We start from the raw sequence: 8,017 nt of genomic DNA, 5'->3' as shown, positions 1-8,017 counted from the left end.
CCATCTTCTGCATCTGCTGAATCCTCAGCTCCCTTCTTATCTTGCTCCTATCATCCCAGACCAAGGATCATCTCAGTTCTTCTAGCACTTACAGTCACATTTGATACTTAACATATAATACTGTTCTGTTCCTCCTGGAAAAGTGGTACAGATGAAACGGTTTGCAGGGCAGAAATAGAGACACAGATGTAGAGAACAAACGTATGGACACCAACGAAGGAAAGTGGCGGTGGGGTATGGTGGTGTGATGAATTGGGAGATTGGGATTGACATGTATACACTAATATGTATAAAATGGATAACTAATAACAACCTGCTGTATAAAAAAGTAAATATAATAAAATTTAAAAAATACTTTTCTGTTCCTTAGTTATCTTTTTTTTTTTTTTTTTTTTTTTCCGTACGCGGGCCTCTCACTGTTGTGGCCTCTCCCGTTGCGGAGCACAGGCTCCGGATGCGCAGGCTCAACGGCCATGGCCCACGGGCCCAGCCGCTCCGCGGCATATGGGATCCTCCCAGACCGGGGCACGAACCCGCATCCCCTGCATCGGCAGGCGGACTCTCAACCACTGCGCCACCAGGGAGGCCCCCTTAGTTATCTTTTTATCATGTTTCCTGTCATCTCTATATGTATCTTTTACCTCTTAATATGGCTTAGCAAATGTCAATGAATATTGGTTGATTTTTCATGAAAGAGGCTAACATCTTCCAGAAATTATATGGGTAAGCTGGGGAAATGGTAAAGGAAAATTTAATTTAAATTTTTGCAGCAAATTTTTCAAATGTTAACAATGTAAGGACAGTTTAAAAGAAAAAAAAATTCTTAAGCATCTCTGGAAATGAATTTCCCACTTCGAAAAACATCAACTTAAGAAAAAAGTCTTTTATTATGGGAAAGTCTATTGGTTTTTTTTTTTTTAACTTATTTATTTATGTTGGCCGCATTGGGTCTTCGTTGCTGCGCACGGGCTTTCTCTAGTTTCAGTGAGTGGGGGCTACTCTTTGTTGTGGAGCACGAGCTCTAGGCAGGCGGGCTTCAGTAGTTGTGGCACGCGGGCTCAGTAGTTGTGGCTCATGGGCTCTAGAGTGCAGACTCAGTAGTTGTGGTACACGGGCTTAGTTGCTCTGCAGCATGTGAGATCTTCCCAGACCAGGGCTCAAACCCATGTCCCCTGCGTTGGCAGGTGGATTCTTAACCACTGCGCCACCAGGGAAGTCCAGTCTATTGGTTTTTAATTATCCCTGTCCTCCTCCCTCCCAAAAGAGGGTAAATGCTGCTTTTTAATATTACCATTAAAACAAAAATACAAAATTAAAACAAATTTCTTATTGAAATTATTACCGAATTCTAAAGACTATGTCTGCGGGACCCAGTTGAGGCACTCTCCTCCTTAGATTACATAGTAAAAAACATTGGGTGAGTAACCTAAAGAAATGTTATAGCAGGTAATTTTAACAAATACGTGGAACTATCCATTTGCAAAATATGTTAGGAAATAAATTTTATAGGGCCAAACTTATAACAAGGGCTTGCCCAGAGAGAGGGCTCAATAAAAGGTAATAATAACAGTAATAACAGAAGATCAATAACAATAACAATAATAATTTTAAAATTTTGGTGTTTTTACAAGTGGAGTTTCAGCATTTCTTATATTTGTTAAATGAAGGTAATAAGATTTGTAGCATTCACAGATGCTAATATACGTCCTGGGTCCTCCTGGTCTTTTTTTGGTCCCCCTGTCACAAAACAACGTTTTTGATTTTTTCTCTTTTCCAGGCCAAAACAAAAGTTCTCTGCGGGGCAGCTATGGAGGTGGGGGCCAGGACAAAGGCTTCCCTCTGGAACCCCTGCTCCTGAGGCAGGGAGAGCAGAGGCTCTGCCACATCCCCTACGGAGCTAAGACCACAGGGATCTCAGGGGAGGTTGCTGTTCCTTTGAAATGGTGTGAGGTTTCCTGCATTGTCAGTAGACCCGCTGAGGGGGAAATTAAAGGGGCATTGTGGAAACTGCCATTGGAGGCTCTGCACAGGCACAGGAAATGACAAGTGTGCAGGAACTCGGGCTTACTGTAAGGGAATTTGCTTTGGATTTTTATATCCAAATTCTCTGAGGAATCCACCAGCCTGAATCAGGTGTCTGTTTTGGGCTCTGCTCTGCAAACGGGTTCACCTGACAGTATCTTTTCCTCATTAATTTGAAATTTGCTGGCTGCAAATATTATCAGTGAAAACCATATTCTAATCTTGGATATAGATATAGAAAATGTGGTTTTAGATTATGGCCTTAGGTTATGGTGATATATAAGACACCTACAGGTATGAATTGGAATCTTTATGGGCAAATTTTAGAAATAAGGTACTAAATCTGTCTGTAATAATAGGTCAACTGAGCAGAAAATAGGAGCACAGGCTGTAGTTTGTAGACCAGTATCCTGTCACAACAATTTTGGAACATTTGGTTCTTGTTCTGTCACACATTCTTAAGGGTAGTTACGCAACTGCCTCCAAGATGTTGGCTGTTTCAGACAAACTTTGAAGTTAGCGTCCCTTCGCCTCTCTTTCTTGGGTGAAAGGAATCAATTTTTATGTGGTGGTCGAGGGTCATATTTCTCCTCAACAACTTTATCTTTTGAAACTTTAAAAGAATCGAGCTTTAAAAATATAAGACTCTTGCTCTGAGGGAAAAGGGGTTCATTTTCACCTGTGGAGCACAAAGCGGAGGTTCAGGGTGGACTCTGGAGTCACAGCTAAGTCACATCCTCATTCTAATCTGTAGAATGAGGATGATAGAGCTGTCATAGGGTTTAATGAGTTAGGATTTGTAAAGTGCAAAGCATATACAGTACTATATGAGGACTTGTTAAAAAAGAAAAACAACCAGATGATTTTCTACTGATAAAGTCTTTTAGAACTTTGAGGTGTTTGCTTCTGTAAGGAACACAAACAGGTTATTATGAATTTCTTCAGCTGTCTGCTAATCAACAGAATCTGGGGACATGCCACTGTCATAAATAAGTGGGTCCACACCTATAGGAAGAGTGGTTCCTTGCGAGAAATACAGCCTCAGTAAATTTGACACTCTGCTGTCAAACGTTTTTATGCAAGTGAGATAGAGTGCACCTCTTTATCTCAACCTCTGCTTGCAATTCTTTTTGAAAAAATTTGGAACGAATGACCAAGATACCACCTTGAACCAAAGAAATTTTGTATCTTATGGTAACAAATACTGTAACTTGAACAAAGTCCTAATTTGTAAGAGACCAATGAAAGGAGAGGATTCATTCCCCCTAGAAATCAGTTAATATTGCATTATTAAAATGTAGGGGAAACCCCTTTTCTAGAGCTTTGCTGGGGAACCAGAATTTTTAGTTTGTTTTAAACCTTTTCTCTATGCTTCAGGAGTCGGTATTTCTGCAAATAATATCACATTATTAGTGTAAAGATTTAGAGAAAACGCCTATGTAGACATTGTTGGTTTTGCAAATACTGATATAATTTCTTGTGTTTTTCCGTATCATCTACAGAAAATAATTAAATAGCCCAGAATTTTAAAGATGTTTTGAGAAAAAAAAAAATCCCAGCCAACCAAACAAACCCCCAAACCTTTCATTTTGCCACTAATGTAAAGCTTTTGATGACAGGTGGTATGTCCTGTTGGTTGAAGACTTGGGCTCAGAGCTAGATGGATGTGGGTTTGAATCCTGACTTTCCCACTTATTAGCTGTACTATCTTAGCAAGTTGTAAGGCCTTCAGTATATAGGTAGGTTTCTACATAGGTCTCAGTTTGTATACAGCCTTATAGGGCTGTGAGAAGTAAATGTGTTCATATGTATAGAATGTTTAGAACTCTGCCTGGCACAGAGTAAGTGTTCACTGTTGAGTTACACATAACAGGTTATACTATTGAGAATCTGACTACTGTGAACAGTTACTTCATCACTCTTTAAAGACAAGACACTGTTAAGTTATCTAGGACTTGGTTTTTCTCTCTCTTCTTCTATGCCATCTTATTTAGAAATTAAAAATCCTTAACGTGACTGATATGTTTAAATGTAGGATTAAATATCCAAACACAGCTCACGTGTTCATGTCTGCTCTTGAAACTAAAACTTGACAATTTGAGGCACGAATACTATGTCATTTGAGTCTATGAGAAATCTAAGGCCTTGAATCTAGAGAGACTGTATCACAGCTGAGGCTAACTCTACCTAGACTATTGCTCCAACAGGGCATTATGCCTATGGGTTTCTCCAAGGCCTAACTCAAGCCTCTCACACAGTCGGTGTTCAATAAATATTGGTAAGGAATGAATTGTTCATTTCAGAGATTTTTGCAGGAATCCAGTTGATGAATAATGATTTGACTTTTGTCAAACTATCTCCAATTGGGTGAGTTCTGTATGTATAGGTACAAGCGAAAAAGGAGGAGAAACACTTCCTCTTCTCTACAAGTAGGGAAACCCAGTAACTTTCCAAATAATAATACTGCGTAAGTAATAATATCAGAAACCTCCCCATTGTACTCTCCAACGTTTTGAAGGCCTCGGACCATAACATTTTAGGACTGGAAGAGGTCTCCTAGGCCAAGCTCCTGATTTTACAGAGGAGAAAACAGACTTGGAGAGTTTAAGCCGATCGTCCAAGGTTCCACAGTTCGTCGAAGGGCAGAGTCAGGACTGGAAGTCTGGTCTCTGAAACCTGTCAGCCCAGAGTCATTTCACCAGCCTCTTGGTAAAACAGTGCCCTTTGATTTAAGCATATCTTTTAATAGACAAACCGGGTGTAAAAAAGGAGTATCAAAGTGGCGTACTGATGACAGCATTCGTCAACTCTTGCAGCGACCAGTTCACCCGCGCATGTATGCAGGGAGTTGCACGCCGCCAACAGCTTCGCTTATATCGCGCCAACCTTAGGGTAATGCCAGTAACGCTGACCTGACTCCTTTATTTGTATTCATTTATTTAGCGAGCGGGGGCAATGGCTGGGTAATGCACTCTCAGCTGTTAAAGATGAGGAGGCAAGACCCACCATCAGAGCGCATCTTGAGAGAGCAAACAGCATTGGAGGTGGGAAAACAACCAGGGGCAGAATGAATGTGTGCGTGGGGACTTTTGCTAGCGAGTGGGCAAGAGGGCGTGATCAGATTACTGGAGGTTTTAGAATTTATATATCAAGACGGAGGGAACCAAATAACCCAACTAACTCTTCCAGAGAGCCCTGAAAAGTTGGAAGGACCTAGTTTAAGGGAGGGAATCCCTGCAGCTCGCGCCCAAGTTCCACCCCCCTCCCGCCCCAATCCGGCTCTTCCCCGAAGACTGGGACCCCCACCCGGCGCCCCAGCCCGGGCGCACAGCAGCCCAGCAGTTCCCGGTACTCCTCTCCTCTCCCTCCCTCCGCAGTCCGAAGGGAAAGGCAAGCTGTGGCAGCGCTCGGGGTTCATCCTTCAGCCTGAGAGGAAAAGGGGGAGGAGAGAGAGAGGAGGCGGGCGGCGGGAGGAGGAGTTTCTCGGCGGCCCGGAGCTCCCGGGGGGACCGCGGAGGAGGAGCGCCCTTCCCCCCGCACGCTGATTGCTGTGGCGTCCTGCCCGTCCCCGCCCGCGTGTGTGAGGGGGAGCGAGTGCGCTGGGTCGGCCCGATGGGGGTAATCGAGGGTTTCGGGGACGCCGAGCGGCGCTTTCCTCTTCCCAGTGAGTGAGGGAGGGAAGTCGGCGGCTCTCGTGCCCGGCCACTTTCCCTGCGCGATTCCCTGAGCTCCCTGCAGGAGGAGAAAGTCCCCGGCGGGTCCGGATGGCGTAGTTGCGCCGCGGCGCAGCAGCTGCCGGAGCTCGCCGCCGCCGGGCGCGGGGCGGGGAAACTTCGCTCTGCTTTCCTCCAGCTTGTGGCGGGTGGATCTCCGCTTGACACATCGCCTCCAAGGTACGCGCCGGCTCGGCCCCGCGGCACTGCCGCCGGCGCCGGGACGCCCTTGGCCGCACCGCTAGCCCAGCACCCGTTCCGGCCGAGGGCTCTGCAGGCTGCGCGGTGCCTGTCGGCGTTGCGCTGGGGTCCGCGCCTGTTTCCCGGCCGGGGGTCGCTCCGGCCGCCCGGACCCCCGGGCTTGTGGGGGCGGCGTTGGTCTGTTAGTGTTTACACTCCGAGGTGCGTGGGCAGCGGCCGCCCCGGGGTGGGCAGCGCTCGGGGCGCTGCACTGTGCTGGCGAAGACATCTACTCCGCGCCTGCCCTCACTCTTCCTTTCCGCGGTTTCTTACCTCCGCGGGGCGCGCTGGCCACTTCCCACTGCGCTCGTGACAGCGTCGGTGGGAGAGATTTGTTGTGGGTTTGCACGCAGTTGCCGTTGCAGAGGCTGCGGCCCCGGGACTCGAGCACCGACGTGAGCTACGCTCCCTGCGGGCCGCGCCCTCGGGGTGCGGTGCTGGAGGCGCCGAGCGCTGCAGCTCGGAGCCCCGCAGAAAATCCTCCTTCCCGCGTTAACTTACTAGCCACCTTAGCCAGTTTATTTGGTTAGAATACGCTGGAAACTTGGACTGTTGCTAGGAGAATCTTCTTGCAGTCTTGTTCTTATTAGGGCGTTTGCCCCACTTTCCAGAATCATTTAGTGTAGGGAACCGGCTTGTCAAGCTTGAATTACCTTGACAGAGTAGAACTTAATGTGCCTACAAAAGGAGCTGAGAGAAATGGGAATTTCTCTTAGCTGTGAAATGGGAATAATAACAGTATTGGCCTCATAAGGTTACTGTGAGGATTGAATGATTTAAAATATATAAAGTACTAGAGCAGTGCCCGGCGCCAGGCAAGCGCTGCATGGCTCTTAGAGGTGCTTGTCTTGAGCCCAGTGGGGACGAGAAGAGCAGGGAGGGTACGGGATGGTAGGAATGACAGACTGAGATAGGGAACCAGGCCTTTTCTGAACTCCGCATCCCTTCCAAGAGAAGTAAGCGAGCGGTTTGGGAGGAGAGAAGTCTCTACAAGTAGCAAAGCACATGTCAAGACCTTTTAATTTTTCTGAAATGGTACTTTAGATTGCAAACAGGTACTTCAGTGTGAAATTAGCTATTAATTTCCGGTAATAATAATAGCTCACGTTTATTGGGCTCAAACTCTGTGCCAGACACTCTCCTAATACTTAGGGCAGTTAATCGTTACACCAACCCTCTGGAAAAAACACTATTAATAGCCCTATTTTACAGGTAAGACACTAGAGGTTAGTTACTTGCCCAAGCTATTACACAACTGTTAGTTCTGTCTGACTCCAGGGCTAGCTTAGTCACTCAGCAGAGAGCAGCAAGTGCAGTCAGATTTGTGTGCAGTGAGTCCAGGCATCTTCTCCCATCCTTCAGCTTCCCATTTGAGTTGAACACAAATCTCCTGAAACACAAATCAGGTATCTGTGATTAATTTAGGCGATCTGCCTAGGGGGGCGCCAAATTACAACTCCTCTGAAACTGACTCCAAGTAATTATACATAGAACTCTGATTTGTATTAATTAATTCGGATCTTTAATCTTCATTTCTTTTATTAATTCTCTGGACATCGTTGGTCAGTGTTACATGGCTTCCTTAGGAAACAGCTTGGGGTTGGCACAGGAGGCAGGGAAATAATTCTTACCCCCTTAAGGGCTATTAAAATGAAATTGATTTCATGCCATTGTGTCAGCTAAAGGATGTTGCTCTGTTTCTTGATGTTCTCTGCTTTTGGCTTTAATTCTGCATTGTTTAGTGTTTCAAGGCTTTAGCATGTTTTCAGCTCTTCAGTTTGTCTTTGTCATTTGTCAACTTTAATTTTTCCTGTTTTGATGGAATCTGACCATTATATGGCAGCTTTGCTTAACAACTGTTGATCCAGCTCATGTTTTTAAACATAAAAATCACCAACTTACTTTTGAACCCCAGCACTTCAAAGGCAACCCCTGGGGAATTCATTGTTATGTTGAATATTAACCAATAGGGGGAGCATAACACACTATGTATTGATGTCCGTTAGGCACCTAAACCAGTTTTTAGAGTATTAAACATACAT

General features: G+C 45.4%; 1 protein-coding gene across 7 annotated transcripts in view; it reads left to right on the top strand.

Annotated features, from left to right (window-relative positions):
* Window positions 1–5,652: 5,652 nt before the first annotated feature.
* Window positions 5,653–8,017, top strand: part of TGFBR3 (transforming growth factor beta receptor 3) — a 203,583-nt gene continuing 201,218 nt past the window's right edge. For 2 of the 7 annotated variants that reach the window (XM_082613382.1, XM_082613381.1), the window contains exon 1: window positions 5,654–5,915. The gene's annotated coding sequence lies outside the window, so the exon portion shown is untranslated. Of the gene's footprint in view, window positions 5,916–8,017 lie in introns of all 7 variants that reach the window. The other 5 variants (XM_082613387.1, XM_082613386.1, XM_082613385.1 and 2 more) reach the window with 3 other exon arrangements.

Source organism: Mesoplodon mirus (genome assembly GCF_964341445.2).
Source record: "Mesoplodon mirus genome assembly, chromosome: 3".
In the NCBI taxonomy this organism is placed as follows: Eukaryota; Metazoa; Chordata; class Mammalia; order Artiodactyla; family Ziphiidae; genus Mesoplodon; species Mesoplodon mirus.
Note: the sequence above shows the minus strand (reverse complement) of the source record. Positions and strands in the feature narration are given on the sequence as shown.